The sequence below is a fragment of the Saccoglossus kowalevskii genome, chromosome 8 (genome assembly GCF_978046115.1).
Source record: "Saccoglossus kowalevskii chromosome 8, keSacKowa6.1, whole genome shotgun sequence".
Classification (NCBI taxonomy): Eukaryota; Metazoa; Hemichordata; class Enteropneusta; family Harrimaniidae; genus Saccoglossus; species Saccoglossus kowalevskii.
This window is the reverse complement of record NC_140648.1, coordinates 13263466-13282488: the sequence shown is the minus strand read 5'-3', so window position 1 is coordinate 13282488 and position 19023 is coordinate 13263466.

Here is a 19023-nt window from a genome sequence, read left to right as displayed (position 1 = left end):
TTTTTATAATCACATTAAACACTTTTGTCACAAATATTCTTCCAAGGTCAGATAAACTTGTAATTCAATCATTCATTCATGGTTTGGGATCATTTGTCTGATGTCATGAGTATGTGCACAGACAATGGCATTCCGTTGGTAGCGTCTCCATTATACAATAGAACAAAACACTCTTTATAAACTTGTTAATGATCCCGCGCTTTTCATCGTTTATTGACTTTAACCAATCTATTTAGCCAATCTATTTATTTATTAACACACAACATCCCTCGGAGGGGATGAAAAGGGTTACAAATCAGATATTAGTAAAAGAAAAATAACCACATAAAGAGTAAGGGAACAAAAAGGCATAAAAAAAAAAAAAAGATAATAAGTTGAATACAAGGAATGTATTACTGGCTTAGTTTATGTAGGTGCTGCTGTCTTGTATTAAAACAGTTTTTTAAATATTGCGCTAAAGGAATTGACATTTTCTCGTCACTTAGTAATGATATGAATTTATTTTCATTACTAAATTTGTCAAAATTTGGTATACGTTGTTTTGGTATATTGTTGTTTTCCCGCGCGACAAAAGTCTGGAATGCAAAATGACGCAAAATTTAGACACACCAAAACATATTTATGGAAAACATTGAAGACACCTTATAGTGGTACCTGGTGTGGAATAAGATACTGGATATGATATGAAATATGATAACAGAATATATATAAAATATACACAAACTCGGGGTGTATTTGTAGATAAAGGAAATCGGCACAGAGAGATATAAAAATAATTCGCACAGTTGTTCTATCCCATACCTCAATCAGTCACTGTTCTCAAGTTATTGGAACTTTTTTGAAAAATGTTTACTTTAAGAGATTGGCAAGAAAATATGCAATACCTTCAAAACTATGCATTATATAGAAAAATATCCTATATTTATTTATATATTGAAGGATATACAGAGGCGGCGGTATGAACTTTTGCATGGGGGTGAGGGCTGGGGCATGCTCCCCCTTAAACAAAAATGAAATCTAGACTTTCTGAAACGTTATTTCATGCATTTTGAGAAGCAAATTTTACTGACACAAAGGGATTCAGCTTGATTTTGGTGGGCAACATCCCCACTATTTGAGAAGGGTTATGCGCACGCCACATTGGGTCGTATCTGGGAGCTCTCAAATAGGACCTCACGAATACGACCTACTTTACATATTACCCATATTGCATTATACAAAATGGCTGGTAGGTTAGTTGTTAGTTTTTTTCGGTTTCTTCGCAGTGTGTACTCGATGTTTTGCGTTTACCAGTAATCATACGTTTTCCTGACGCAGTATTTGAACCAATATCGCCTCGCGAGATAGCGATTCAGTTTGCATGTTTATTCATGTTTATGAACGTAGGATTTATTGACATTTATTGGAATATTTATTGGCATCGGACTCGTTGCGTTGACCCGAATCTTCGACAGCTTGTTAAACGGAAGAATAACAAATAGATTTCCATACTCTTCAGGAGTAAAACAGAGCTGTAACTTAAGCCCAACATTATTTAATCGTTTTTATTTTATAAATGCTCTCCAGACATTTTTGCTATGAACACTTGTGACCCTCCAACCAGTCGGAGCCCAGGAACTTTGATCAACTGTACGCAATCCCTATGAGCGGGGGGGGGGGGGGGTTATCGGCTGGTATCTAGTTTAAGAAATAAGGGATGAAGGCTCCAGCCAGCTCATATTTTTTAAACTCGAAAAAACAGTCAAACGGAATGAAAAAATAAAATCTAAAAAAAAATACCAGCTTGAAGAATATTGGTTGCTGTTTAAAATTTCAAATTTGATCATAGTTCCTGTGCTCCAACACGGGGGGGGGGGGGGGCTCCTTTTACCAAAACCACCACCCCATACCACTCCTAGCCCAATTTAATTGCGTATGTCCCTTCTAAGGACGCCTATAGTTATCTAGAGGGGGTATAGGGAAGAAGGCTTATTACTGAAACAAACGTACACTAGTACAAGTTCGTACTAAAACAAACACTCAATTCTGTCTCAAACCTCAAAATAAGCATAGCTCTAAACCTATTTGATAAATTGATAGCACCCATCATTAGCTATGGGTGTGAAGTATGGGGAGAGGAAGTCACTAAAAATAGCGATATTATTGAAACTGTTAACTATTCTTTCTTCTGATTACTCCTGAGGGTTAAAAAGAATGCTACTAAGCTTGCAATCTTAGGGGAATTGGGAAGATACCCTCTTGCCATAAAAATTATCACACAAATAATTAAATTCTGGCTCAGATCAAAACTTCCATAGACGCCCAAGTTAATAAAAAGCACCTTTGATGAGGTCAATACAGTAAAAACTAGGTGGACAAGAAATGTCGACAAAATAATCAGTGACAACAATCTTGATAAGGCAATAAAACAACAAATAAAAAAAAAGAAACCACACCAAACCAAGACTATCTCTGCTTTACTGAAAGAAAATTATAAAATAAAATGGAAAGAAGCTCTATTTGATGACAACAGAGCAAATGGTGGAACAAACAAATTGGAAAATTATAGAACATTCAAAACACAGTTTAAAATGGAAAAATGTTTAATAACAATGAGTAATATTAAACTGAGACACTCCCTATGCCAGTTCAGAATCTCTGATCACAAACTTCATATTGAAACTGGCAGGCATTGCAGAACTCCAAGGAATGAAAGGGTCTGTAAACACTGTGCTAAAAAGCAGATTGAAGATGAGATACATTTCCTTATGGACTGCAGTCTGTACAATACACACAGAATTGAATTATTCAAGTACTGTAAGGAAATTATACAAAATTTTAGGAAGTTAAATGAACTAGAAAAATTCAATGCAATCATGAAATATTGTTCAGGAATAAGAACTGCACAATACATACAAAAATGTATGCAAATGAGATGTGAGCAGCTCCACCAAAATTAAAAATATTCTTTCCACCATAATTATGACTCTAATGTGATTTTAATGTGATTTTGTTACCTCTTAATAATATTAGCTAGTGTATTGTATTGTACCGTATAAGTTTATTATGATCTTTTGCGTGTTTGTAATATTATTTAGCTTTATTTAGCATTCTGTGTAGTTGATTAACATTACTGTATCTTAGTGTAGTTTATTTTATTTTATCTTATCTATTTTTATTGTTATATGACCATAGAACAACTCACTGTAGTTCGTTTTAGTGTTGAATAAATAAATTATTTGACAAATTAATTTATTTTTTAATTCAGCTAATCCTTGTTTGAGGTAGTGATGTCTGGGGGCATTGAAGCATGTACTGTTCCAATGTACTATTTAACATCTAGTATGTTAGCTTGTAGCATTTAACTGGTACAATTGTATAAAACCAGTTTAATTCCTCTCCAGGAATTTGACATGTTTCAATAAATGTAAGGTTATCCTGATATTACTTGTTCTAGACCTGAGTGTTTTTGGGTAAATTTTTTTTCTAAGATTGGGGAACACAGCATTAAAGAACTGGGTAATATTCTTTCCACATTAGGCGTAAACAAATTTCACTGGCTAACTCAGGTGACTGTGTATTATTGTTGTTGTTAAAACAACACTTCATACCTTTGTAATTTTTAAACATTATTATCTTGGTATAAATTTGATATCTTAGAACATAACATGTTTCTGTTTTAGCATGTTTGGTCTTATATTGCTTCAGTGATCAAAACATTCAATCCCATTCCTATACACAAGACAGAACCTATATTTCAAAACTGTGATTGGAATAAACATCTTTCATGATGTTGAATAGTTCCTTAAAATAAAAGAAAGACAGTGATTGGTGTGCTTACTACAGGCTAATTACTGCAATGTATTTTACAACAACTTTCTTTTGGTAACCATCAGGTGCTACAATTTTTTTCTCAATAATGATCAATGTATGTTTCTAATTTGTGTTTATTGAAAATCAAATTATTTTACTAATAGATGTCATCTCTATTACTTATAATAAATAAAATGTGGCTAATGATTTTTATCAAATTTACCGCTGCATGTACATAAATCAGATTAAATTATTACCAGTAGCTGATTTGGATGGCTGATAGACAGTATGAACCTAATAAAATGGTCCATGATTTAACAGTAGAATGTATAGTTTCCTTTCTCAAACAAGTGAATTTTTAACCTAATGAATATTTCTATTTAGTATCCACTGGAATTCAAACCAGTGAATGTTTTTTAAATACACAGTGCCCTCTATGGGTTGCTTGGAGAAAGATACAAAATAATTTGAACTACCCCCGGTAATTGAAATTGAAGATTGCATAGCAATTGTTAGTTTTATAGAAGTTCAAGAAAGATTAATGTCTGATAATTGTAAATGTAGTTCCACCTTGTTCAAATTCTACCATTTAAAATCATGAAGTGAAGAATATCATTTTTCAGGCATGCCTTAATATATTGTGTGCACCATAGTTTTGGAATCAGCTGTCCTGAAAATTCATTTATTTAATATTTTAATCATTCATATTGTGAAAGGTGCAGCATTTGAATATTGCATAATATTGCATATATAAATACAATACTGTATCTTATTGTTCACATTTGTCCAGCCATCCCTTTGTGCTAGGCAGCATTATTCAATTTTTGAGACTAATTGAATCCCACATCCCAAATGCCTGGGTTGAGATTTCTCATGGAAGGAATATTGTTTTGAAATAGAAAAGTGATTGTGTTTACAAATCATTAACATACCATTGTAGCTATATAAGGGGATTATTAGGTTTGGGCCAATTGATATTTAAGGTAGAGATGCAGTTTACCAGACAGGTATTTTAATTAGTTAATTAGGCAACCAAGATGACCTCCCTTGTCCACATAACTATATATTTTTAGAAAGCTTATTGTATGAATTTTAAAATTTTGTAAGTATTTTTTTTTATGGACATTGTAGTTTGAAATATGCACAAAAATGTTTTTTTTTTGGTCAAAAGTGATTTAAAACAAATTCGCTTCTAAACCATGTCTCTGTTTCCTGTCAAAATTGGTTTACGGGTACATCTGTTTACTATGAAGAAAGTTTCGTCTTGAAAACTGTCTACCTGGGCAGCAGCTCAAATTTCACTAATTCAAGTTTATGCATAAATTAACACCCAGGCTAGTTGTCTGTACGATTGTTGTAACACTGTTCAACCAAAAACAATGCCCCTACGGCGTTTTGAAGATAAACACATTGTCAATCATTTGTGAAAATTTCAAAACAAAAGGTCAAAGCGTAAAGTTTATAAGAGACAATTGTTAATTTGTATATTTTATAGTTAAGTAAAAATATATGCTGATTTACATTGCTATTGGATTTAACAGAGTTCCACTAAAAAATGCTCGGCACCATCTAAAAAAAAATTGTTATATATATATATCTGTCAGATTTGTTAAATTCGTGTAAAAATATGGAAATTTAGATTTTAAGTGAATATTTTTGTCATTTTTGGTAAAAAATGTTATTTTCGACAACTAGTTCGAAACCGTAAGTCCAAATGCTTTCATATTTCCAGCAATGATACGTTGGATGGTCAGATTTGTTAAACTGGTGTCAAAATAAGCAAATTTGGATTTTTAGTGAACATTTTTCTCATTTTTGGTAAAAAATGTTATTTTTGACAACTGGTTCAAAACCGTAAGCCCTATTTACAGAGAGCTTTCAACTAAATATAAAACATAATACAGCTTTAAAGTATACTTTGAATATGTAATAGCACAAGTGAGTTAAGTAACTGGTATTTTTGATGAAAAATGCGATGATTATTCTGCTTATATCAGGTCCCTTAAATTGCACACATAATAATTTGGACGGTCATTATAAATAGAACATTGATACAGTCGTTAGAAACAACTTTTAGATCTTCTCAGCTTATTTCAGAAGCCACCACATATATGGCACAACAATTGATCTTGCATTCAGCAATGTCTTATGTAAAACTGGAGTACATTTGTAATTGACTCTTTTATACCTGATCATAAGATTATTACTGCACAGATTTATTGAACATTTGTTCTTGGGTGTAACAAAACAATTACATATATGTACAACGTATCAGGAAAGATAACATTTCAAAAACATGACCACAATTTTCAAACAAAAACATATTTTTTTTTTCTCGACCATTTCTCAGGTTTTTGCACATCCATGATTTCTTAAGTTTAGCCTCAATGATGTTTGTCCAATGAAATGCACTATCCTTATGAACACTATAAAAGTTCATAATTGCAACTGCAAGAAACTGCAACTGCAATGTTTTCTAAATGACTGACTATGAATATTACAACCACAATGCCACTTCACTGATTCTTGTTCCATGATAATGAAGACAGCGGACCTATTTCGACCGTCAGGTCGCTTGGTTTTCAGTAGATTAATGATTTATTTCACAGCACAAATCATCACTGTGTACATGGTATGCTATCAAATCACATATGCAATCTATAAACGACAACCATTACAAGTTCTGAATATTATGGTAACATCCATGTGAAATATAGGAATCTGAGTCTTTGATTTGCACAGAAGATCTGAAGTTTGTGGACTCCTAGTGATACGTCACTCAAAATAGGGAATACTATATAATAGCTTGTGTTGCATGCTCGTTGAATTATGTTTCTTTATTATTTTACCTTTTGATCTCAAAAATTATATTATGTTGTTCCTGATAATAAAATCAACGAAGATCCCATAAATTTGCATGCACAAAGTTTCTTAAAAGTGGGAATAAATATAACCACAGTTTGGCAGTGCCATATTTACAATTAAATAATTGTATTTAATGTATTCATGGTCATTAAAGCGTTGCTGCGCATTCCCTGTAAACAAATGTGTATTTTACACGTATTGTGTATGTCATGAGTTCCATATTGATTAGGACAAGTAGTAGTTTGACCAATCATTTTCATAAACAGATTAAACAGCAAATACAGTGTTTATGTTAGCAACATATTTCTTAAGAACATTTCCCATCATTTCCAATGCCAGTACTGCAGAATTTACAGTTGATGGAAAATGTTACTGATATTAAAATATACAATCAATACAGTTTTTCTCTATTGGTGCATTAAAATTGTTGTTCTCTATTTCTTTTCTCTAATTTTTTTGGAGTATAAAGAAAACTGGTATTTTTTTTTTTACAAAATTGACCATCACATTAAATGTTTGCAGTTTTCCCCATAGACCACCATGTAAACTGAAAAAGGGTGTATAGTAATGAACCATTTTATTTAGCCATTTCTGAATACAGTCTTGAAAATGTATTGGTCACCCTTAATTTCTGTGCAAATGAATTTATTCACTGATTTCACCTCAAATTTGGTTGTTTTCCAGACTTTTACAAAATTGTTATATAGGCTTGTACATATGACTTACATATGAACATCCATTTGTGATACAGACTTATTTAACATGGACAAACAGTGGCAATTTTAGTGCTAAAAATACATCAAAATTCCCTGTTTTGGCCATTTCAGAAACAGATCTTGGTAATGCATAGACTGATTACATTCAAACTTGGTACAATGAAAACGAATGGGACCTTGATGCACGAGACATGCAGATATAATTAAAAATGGCTTACTGGTGGCCATTTTGTTTTACCAAATACAGTTCCAGGTCTCTATATTGGAAACACTGGAATGGTCAAGTTCAAACTTTATACAAACACCATACAACATGTGCTACTACTTGATTCAAGATTTAGTACTAAAAATGCATTAAACTTATTTAAATTGGCCTTTCTGAACTAATATTGAACCTTGATGCGCGTCCTTTCCTTTTGATTTAACAAATATAATTCTGGTTCCATATCTTGAAAGTACTTGGATAGTTAACCTGAAACTTTAAACATGCACACAACTCGGGATGCATATTTTTTATTCATATTTGTTTTTGATTTGTTTTTTATTTTTAGAATAGTGTGTTTTCTTTTTTGTTTTTTTTTAAATTATAGTTTTTAAATTTCTTTTTGTAAGACCCTTTTTATTCTTCCCTGAGGATTTTATGCATCTAATAAATATTATTAAGATGACTGCAGAAGGCCCCATCCTGGATGGATTTTGTTTTTTATGCAATGACTTAAACATCATAACCAATGAGGACTGTATAACTTGTTAATAGTATTTTTGGGCAGGCAATACAGTAAAACTTGGGTTTTATTTATTTATAGCAGTTTAATTGTACCACAATAAGTCAAAGGTGACATTGTACACTCTTTGCCCAAAAACAATGTTTCTGGCCAAATTATTTTTTCAAAATTGATGCATTTCTTTACTACCATGGCCAACTACAAAAAAAAACATTTGACATGTAATCTTTGAGTGATGTGCATGGTGATCTGAAACATTATTTTGTTTTGTTGAGCTTAAACTATATATAAATCTTAAAAAACATGGCTAAGAAAACAGAAATTCTGTGGAACCACAGATAAATCATCCTTGTATATATCATGTGTGTTTGACATTCTGAGTGCATGCTTTTCTAGTTTGTATGTTACATTAGTATAGGAAAATGCAGAAAGTATTTGGTGTCCCTTGATGCCCTATTTTCACAGGTTCGTACAGAGTCCTGTCAGGAGCACTAGTGCATATAGAGATAGTCACACAGTGTTATAATGAAGACATTGCACACTAGACCTGATTAACCTATTTAACAAGTTTATAATTCCATAGTTTGTAATAAAATGTTGAGATGACGATGACATAAGTATCCACCACATTCCAGTATATTACTTACATGCACTGTAGGCAACTTTAATACAATTATGAGGGTATTAGTGACAACTGATTTTCATTGATGTCAGTTCAAATTTAAATAGCTAATTATTGCTACTGCAGAACTGACACTTGCCATATTAGTCATCTAGAAGGCAGCACATTTCCAGTTTTCAATTTTTTTGGAAAATTATCTTTACCTACTTAAGATACTTGATGAAATTTGTGGTGCAAATTTTCACTGGCCCTTTAAATTAGTTGCTCATAATTGTGGATGTACAGTTATTTATATTTTGTGGACACAAATCTCAATTGTCAGTTTTGCGCCTAAAATGTCATACAAATCATATGGACATTCAGAACCAAGTTTATTTAGTATGGAATAACACTGCAACCATTTACAATTATTATAAAACAAATTGTGTTTTATTAGAGAACCTGTATAATATAACTGAGGATGCTGATAAAGAATGCCATATTTTTTCCTTTATATTCTTTAGAACAAGCTGTATGGAAACCAACATTACTGCACTGTATACTGGATATAATATAAATTAATGCTGGCTAACCTGGAATTATCAACATTGTATAGATGTGGGTGCAACGTCAGGACAGACATTTTGCCAGATTATTTCAGTTTATAATGAAAATATTTTTTTGATAATCATCTTATAAGCTATTTTCATTTGTTAACTTGAGTCTCGAGTCCAGGAAATATCCCCCCCCCCCCTGGATGGGTTAAATCACAGTCCCTCTAGTGGTTAAATAAAGTGACACTGAAACATTACAATGAAAAGAAATTGTTTCAGATATTTAAATGTTTTTCATATTAAAAGTGCTGATAATACCATGAACTAACAAACATTCATTGTCAGCTGGCTACACATGAAGCTCCATGCAATACATAACCCCCAAAATAGCTTACTGCGGAAGCACCCAACACTGTTCTGTACACTGTTCTAATACATTTGGAGTTATTGCTATATACCGGTACTGATAGAAAATTGCGTATTTCTAAAGATGCAATACAGTACAATTTATTAACTCATAACAACCTACTGAAGGAGGTTAAAGGTTACAACAACAACAAAAATTACAGAAAAAAAATTAATCAAATTACAATGGCTAATAGTTTAAAGACAACCAAAATCAGACTAAAAACAGAATAAAAGTTAGTAACGGAAATATATAATAAAGTAAAATAAAACACCAAAAAAAAACTATAAACTGAATATAAAAACAAAAACCCAATGAATAGGTGTAAAAAAAAAATAAAAGAAAAAGTCAATGACTAAGTACCAGGGGTAGGTGCTGCTGTCTAATAGCAAAGCTGTATTTCAGATATTGTGCCAGAGGAATTGCTAAGTTATTATTTGACATTATTTTTATGAATTTATTTTCAGGTGTGAGATTAGTAAAGTCAGGAATAATCTTTTCAGCTTCATTGTATAAAACGACCCTCTCTTTACTATATACTGGGCATATTACGAGGAAGTGATGTTCATCTTCAATATCATTTTTATTACACAATTTGCAGATTCTGTCGCTACTTTTGATTCTGTTGTGTCTTTCTTTTTCAATTTCTAAACTGTGATTGCTCAGTCTGAATTTAGTTAGGGTACTTTTCAGTTCTTTATTTTTTAGCTTAATTAAGTAGTTTTCCAAAATGAAGTTTGTTTTAAATTTTTTGTAAGTCCTCAGTTTGTTTTTTGTATTAGTGTTTTGTCTGTTATCATCATTAATTGAGTTAATCCAATGCTTTATAAATACATTTTTTATTTTATCGTATATCCGTGACATTTGTGACGATTTTAGCTCATTATTGTCAATATCTGATAGTGTTGTATTTGTAGATTTAAATACAGTTATTATTATTATGCGTCTTATATCTACTTCAAACAAAAGTAGCCGCTATTCATGATGAGAACTGGAAAACCAACTGTAACTCGGGTAGCTGGTAAACTGACCTAGCTGATGACAAACCACTATCAAAAAAACTTTCGACCCCATGTAGCCACGTACGGCCGTCAGCTATATGAACTGTACTCCGTCTACAAATGTTCATCTGCCGACACGTTATTGGACTTTCCCACCCACGATGACAACCAATAAATCATGTTTGTAACGTCTGGTCTGATTACACCCAGCAGCACAAGCTCTAAATCAGGGCCATATATTGCAGATTTGTATTTGAACAAATAATCGTGCATGGGCATCCGTCTTCTAAGCTTTGTGAAAGCATAAGGTTTTGAAAGCATTGTGCATATTTACAACTTTCTAGCATTTCACACGTAATGCGCCATATACTGTAAAAGGATCAATTGTTCACCGGGTTTTAATTTGGCTTATTTCGCTGAATGAAAAATGCGCTAAATTAAAACCCAGTGAATATGTAAAATTTAGCATAGAATACATTATCTAAATGACAAAACCGTGAATTTAAAACCCACTTAATATACCTGAAATGGTAAATCAGCGAAATTTAAACCAAGTGAAAATTAGTCATTCTACAGTATGTGTATCGATGTCGCCATGCCAACGTTTCGTTTCGTCCTAGTTGTGATATGTATCTGTAAATGTCAGACCATTGGTCTGAGGTTCATCGCAGACTCTATTTGAAAGGCTGCGGTTGAGGTTTCATGTTGATCCGTCGAAAATGGCAGTTACTTATCACACAACAAAAACTTATTAGTTACGACAATATTTTCTTAAAATTTTATGGAAACAATTCGTAGTGTGCAGAAACCTTAAAGAAACATAATAGACAAAACAGTAAATTTTAATATTACTTGTTCGTGCTGTTTTGCAGCACTGCGAAGGAAAATGAAAGATTACAACAATTAGCACATATGGCTGGAAGTTACATTTGCTCCGTTGTGTAGACAGGTTTCAACATTTCATCAGATAATACAATTTATATCCAATCATCTAGAACAAACTTTTCTAGAGAACACACGCGCACAAAGATTTTGTGGTCTCGTATTGGGGGGGGGGGGGGGTCACAGTAATATAAACAAGGATACATTTTGCCGAGATATCCAAATCAGTCGCTATTATGATTTACAGAGGCGGCGGCACGAAATGTTCCATGGAGGGGGCGAGATCTGCTCATCACCCCTCGCTTACTAGGAGAACCCAGGGGCATACTCTTCCTTGAATTTTGAAATCTAGACCCTCCACAACCTAAGCTATTTCCTTCATTTTGAGGGGCAAATTGTGCTGACACAAAAGGTTTCAGCTTGATTTTCGAGTGGCGGCATATTTTACGTGCCCCTGAAGTGGTTCTCGTTTTTAGAATATTAGAAATAAGTATCGGTCTTATTTCTGATCAAGATAGGTATGAATATCGGTAGTATTTTCCCAATTTGGTGTATTTATGGTTCCGTATATGAGCGAATATCTCCACCTCAGATTCCGGCCTCATATCCCTAGGTAACTGTTTTATTCGAAATAAACAGTGAGGACAGAAATGGTACTTTGGTATAAATATGGGTATAGATTTTGCCACTATCCAGTTATAAAATTGGCCACACTTTTGAGTACTCAGGGGCACTTCCCTACCCAGCTATGTATCAACCCCCCCCCCCCCGCGTGCATGCCCGTGAATGTGGTTATGCAATAGAAAGTAATGTCTACACGTAGGTAGGGTTATTAAAATCGAGAAAACAAAATACGGGTATATTTTTTCCGACATATAAGATAAACGGAAAAGAGGTTACTAATCAATCTTCAAGTTTTACATTTTTGTAATTTCTTCTGTGAATCTCTCCGGCGAACCTACCAGCGAATCTCCGGTAAGGTATACTTAGTAGTACGTGACGTTCAGAATTCCCCCCGCCCCTGAATAATCGCGAAGAACAGACTGGCGTGTTAACTGCATAAATATGTATAATTTCCTTCCTGAATACAGAACTTAGTTGATCTAATCGTTAAGGCGTATGATACATTTTGATGTGAGTTAATTTGTAATGAATAGTTCAGCCAAACACTGAATTATATCATGATGGTGGTATGATGAATTATATTTTTTTTCAAAATGATATTTCTGGATTTCATAGAAGTATATTTTCATTTTTTGGCCGGCTAATGTTGGATGTGCAAACCTCATTCGGGAACATGTATATTCGGTGTTTAGAATAAAGATGGGCAAAATGCTAACAGGGCAATCGTTTTTATTGATGTGTTGAAATTACGCCAATAGGGTATGCTTTTGATGTTTTTGTTAATTGAATGTTTTTGTTGTTGTTGTTGTTGTTGTTGTTGTTGTTGTTTTTAAAAAATTGTGTACGTATTTGAAATTTATTTAAAAAGCTGAAGAACCCTTGTATCATCAGAGGGACTGTGCATCATCATAAGAATAGCGGATTTTGCAAGGAATAATGTTTACTTTCTCTCTTGACTGAACACTTAAAACCCAGAGTAAAGAATAAACTTTATAAAATAGTCGGATGGTTGAGATCATATACTAGTATCACATGGATATGTGTAGTATAGTCAGATGGTTGAGGTGATATACTAGTATCACATGGATATGTGTAGTATAGTCAGATGGTTGAGGTGATATACTAGTATCACATGGATATGTGTAGTATAGTCGGATGGTTGAGGTGATATACTAGTATCACATGGATATGTGTAGTTGTAGTCAGATGGTTGACGTGATATACTAGTATCACATGGATATGTGTAGTTGTAGTCGGATGGTTGACGTGATATTCTAGTATCACATGGATATGTGTAGTTGTAGTCGGATAGTTGGGTGATATACTAGTATCACATGGATATGTGTAGTTGTAGTCGGATAGTTGGGTGATATACTAGTATCACATGGATATGTGTAGTTGTAGTCGGATGGTTGAGGTGATATACTAGTATCACATGGATATGTGTAGTTGTAGTCGGATAGTTGGGTGATATACTAGTATCACGTGGATATGTGTAGTTGTAGTCAGATGGTTGAGGTGATATACTAGTATCACATGGATATGTGTAGTTGTAGTCGGATAGTTGGGTGATATACTAGTATCACATGGATATGTGTAGTTGTAGTCGGATGGTTGAGGTGATATACTGGTATCACATGAATATGTGTAGTTGTAGTCGGATAGTTGAGGTGATATACTAGTATCACATGGATATGTGTAGTTGTAGTCGGATGGTTGAGGTGATATACTAGTATCACATGAATATGTGTAGTTGTAGTCGGATGGTTGAGGTGATATACTAGTATCACATGAATATGTGTAGTTGTAGTCGGATGGTTGACGTGATATACTAGTATCACATGGATATGTGTAGTTGTAGTCGGATAGTTGGGTGATATACTAGTATCACATGGATATGTGTAGTTGTAGTCGGATGGTTGAGGTGATATACTGGTATCACATGAATATGTGTAGTTGTAGTCGGATGGTTGAGGTGAAATACTAGTATCACATGAATATGTGTAGTATAGTCAGATGGTTGGATGATATACTAGTATCACATGAATATGTGTAGTTGTAGTCGGATGGTTGAGGTGATCTACTAGTATCACATGGATATGTGTAGTTGTAGTCGGATGGTTGAGGTGATCTACTAGTATCACGTGGATATGTGTAGTTGTAGTCGGATGGTTGAGGTGATATACTAGTATCACGTGGATATGTGTAGTTGTAGTCGGATGGTTGAGGTGATATACTAGTATCACATGAATATGTGTAGTATAGTCAGATGGTTGGATGATATACTAGTATCACATGAATATGTGTAGTTGTAGTCGGATAGTTGGGTGATATACTAGTATCACATGGATATGTGTAGTTGTAGTCGGATGGTTGAGGTGATATACTGGTATCACATGAATATGTGTAGTTGTAGTCGGATAGTTGAGGTGATATACTAGTATCACATGAATATGTGTAGTTGTAGTCGGATGGTTGAGGTGATATACTAGTATCACATGGATATGTGTAGTTGTAGTCAGGTGGTTGAGGTGATATACTAGTATCACATGGATATGTGTAGTTGTAGTTGGATGGTTGGGTGATATACTAGTATCACATGGATATATGTAGTTGTAGTCGGATAGTTGAGGTGATATACTAGTATCATATGGATATGTGTAGTTGTAGTCGGATAGTTGAGGTGATATACTAGTATCACATGGATATGTGTAGTTGTAGTCGGATGGTTGAGGTGATATACTAGTATCACATGGATATGTGTAGTTGTAGTCAGATGGTTGAGATGATATACTAGTATCACATGGATATGTGTAGTTGTAGTCAGATGGTTGAGGTGATATACTAGTATCACATGGATATGTGTAGTTGTAGTTGGATGGTTGGGTGATATACTAGTATCACATGGATATGTGTAGTTGTAGTCGGATGGTTGAGGTGATATACTAGTATCACATGGATATGTGTAGTTGTAGTCGGATGGTTGAGGTGATATACTAGTATCACATGGATATGTGTAGTTGTAGTCGGATGGTTGAGGTGATATACTAGTATCACATGGATATGTGTAGTTGTAGTCAGATGGTTGAGGTGATATACTAGTATCACATGGATATGTGTAGTTGTAGTCGGATGGTTGAGGTGATATACTAGTATCACATGGATATGTGTAGTTGTAGTCAGATGGTTGAGGTGATATACTAGTATCACATGGATATGTGTAGTTGTAGTCGGATGGTTGAGGTGATATACTAGTATCACATGGATATGTGTAGTTGTAGTCAGATGGTTGAGGTGATATACTAGTATCACATGGATATGTGTAGTTGTAGTCGGATAGTTGAGGTGATATACTAGTATCACATGGATATGTGTAGTTGTAGTTGGATGGTTGGGTGATATACTAGTATCACATGGATATGTGTAGTTGTAGTCTGATAGTTGAGGTGATATACTAGTATCACATGGATATGTGTAGTTGTAGTCGGATGGTTGAGGTGATATACTAGTATCACATGGATATGTGTAGTTGTAGTCGGATGGTTGAGGTGATATACTAGTATCACATGGATATGTGTAGTTGTAGTTGGATGGTTGGGTGATATACTAGTATCACATGGATATGTGTAGTTGTAGTCGGATGGTTGAGGTGATATACTGGTATCACATGAATATGTGTAGTTGTAGTCGGATGGTTGGGTGATATACTAGTATCACATGGATATGTGTAGTTGTAGTCGGATGGTTGAGGTGATATACTAGTATCACATGGATATGTGTAGTTGTAGTCGGATGGTTGAGGTGATATACTAGTATCACATGGATATGTGTAGTGTAGTCGGATGGTTGGGTGATATACTAGTATCACATGGATATGTGTAGTTGTAGTTGGATGGTTGGGTGATATACTAGTATCACATGGATATGTGTAGTTGTAGTCGGATAGTTGGGTGATATACTAGTATCACATGGATATGTGTAGTTGTAGTCGGATGGTTGAGGTGAAATACTAGTATCACATGGATATGTGTAGTTGTAGTCGGATGGTTGAGGTGATATACTGGTATCACATGAATATGTGTAGTTGTAGTCAGATGGTTGAGGTGATATACTAGTATCACATGGATATGTGTAGTTGTAGTCGGATGGTTGGGTGATATACTAGTATCACATGGATATGTGTAGTTGTAGTTGGATGGTTGGGTGATATACTAGTATCACATGGATATGTGTAGTTGTAGTCGGATGGTTGAGGTGATATACTAGTATCACATGGATATGTGTAGTTGTAGTTGGATGGTTGGGTGATATACTAGTATCACATGGATATGTGTAGTGTAGTCAGATGGTTGAGGTGATATACTAGTATCACATGGATATGTGTAGTTGTAGTCGGATAGTTGGGTGATATATTAGTATCACATGGATATGTGTAGTTGTAGTCGGATGGTTGGGTGATATACTAGTATCACATGGATATGTGTAGTTGTAGTTGGATGGTTGGGTGATATACTAGTATCACATGGATATGTGTAGTTGTAGTCGGATAGTTGGGTGATATACTAGTATCACATTGATATGTGTAGTTGTAGTTGGATGGTTGGGTGATATACTAGTATCACATGGATATGTGTAGTTGTAGTCGGATGGTTGAGATGATATACTAGTATCACATGGATATGTGTAGTTGTAGTCGGATGGTTGAGATGATATACTAGTATCACATGGATGTATGTAGTTGTAGTCGGATGGTTGGTGATATACTATACTAGTATCACATGGATATGTGTAGTTTTAGTCGGATGGTTGAGATCATATACTAGTATCACATGGATATATGTAGTTGTAGTCGGAAGGTTGAGACGATATACTAGTATCACATGGATATGTGTAGTCGTAGTCGGATGGTTGAGGTGATATACTAGTATCACGTGGATATGTGTAGTTGTAGTCGGATGGTTGAGGTGATATACCTTGTATCACATGAATATGTGTAGTTGTAGTCGGATGGTTGAGGTGAAATACTAGTATCACGTGGATATGTGTAGTTGTAGTCGGATGGTTGAGGTGATATACTGGTATCACATGAATATGTGTAGTTGTAGTCGGATGGTTGAGGTGAAATACTAGTATCACATGGATATGTGTAGTTGTAGTCGGATGGTTGGGTCATATACTAGTATCACATGGATATGTATAGTGTAGTCGGATGGTTGGGTCATATACTAGTATCACATGGATATGTGTATTATATGTACATGTCGGATATTTTGTCTTTTACGCCTTGATGAGTCTGTCACAGGGTTCACAAAGAATCACGTGTAACTGCCCCTTAAAAGAAAAATAACATTGCATACTCCGAGGTTAGTATTAAAGCCAATCGGCGAATTTTGCAGGGGCTTATTGCCAGTAGCCCATATTCTCGAAACCGTGGCGAAATGAAACATTAAGCTCAGTGGTTAGTTTACGCATCTTTTAAATGTGTTTTGATTCACAGTGCATTCGGCAATCAACTGCAAGTCAGTTATGTGAATATGAATTGCATTCACTGGCAGCCGTACTAATGAACAAGTTGAAATCGCATTTAACGGTAGAAATATGATAATTCTTAAAACATCTACATTTCTATGAAAGGCCTCAGTACTCTATATTGTTTTAATTTTTATGTAGCTGTTGTTGTATTTTCTGATTTAGTAGTAAGTGCAATGTATATTTCATTAAATGAGTGAAACAAAGACGTGGAATTCATCACCTAAACTGAGTATAATAATTTGTCAAAATAGCAATAGAAAATAATATTTCTTTGGCATTACCCAATCTCATTTAATATACTTATTAGACAACAGAAAGACAGACAATATGCAGGGTTACATCCTTAAATGACGATTCACCGTGAATGGAAGGGGTTCACTGCCAAGTTGAAGCTCCTTGTGTTGGAGAGGTATAGGTACATTCTGCGCTACGGAGTTCTCATTTCAAACTGTTTAAGCCCTCTTTTCAGTGTAATGTAGAACTATGTCTTATTATGACAACACATCTTCATCAAAATGTCGAAATTTGAATATCCATTTTAGTACAATTTACCCAAAATGGAGCCTGAGTTTTAAGACCTTTTCTAATATAAATAAGAAGTGGAGTTTAGAACACCTATTAAAACATACCATCTTACATATTTCGACATTGGTTTTGCAAATAAAACATTCGCTTGAATGGTATCATCACACTGCTGTCATTTGAAATAAAATTTGCACTCAGAGAGAATTTATAAAGCGTTATTAGTGTACTGGAAAATGCCATTCTCTGTAATAGCACGGACTGTGACAAAACGTGAAACCGTGAGTTCTATATAAGTTTGTTGAACGTAAATAATTCCATTACAGCATTAAAACATGAAACTTAGTGCTGATGGTCAATTCAAATAATGGGTCAAATATTTTTTTAGTCTATGAAGACGAATCATGTATATTTTATGTAATAGATTGAGAGTTTCCTGTCACCCAGATTATTTGGAAATCTGTTTTTCAAAGCTAAATTTAGATAGCACCGCAGTTCTATTCAACCCACACATTTATAATTATAAGCAAACGCTGTTTTATTTTAGAATTATCTTGCGAGCATCATTGTTTGTTGTCATCAGAGTACTTCGCTAGGACCTACAGGACTCTATAGTAAACGTGTCGCTCTCCATGACCAACTTCTACAAAGTACCGAAAAATCTAATTGTTGAAAACATCACTACCGGTAAGTTGAAGATTATGAACTGGAACTCGAAGGCCTCAAAACACATTCTGTGCCCAGGAATATAACGGCACACGGCGTTTGAATCAGTCACAGGACCGACCGTTACATCGCGAATC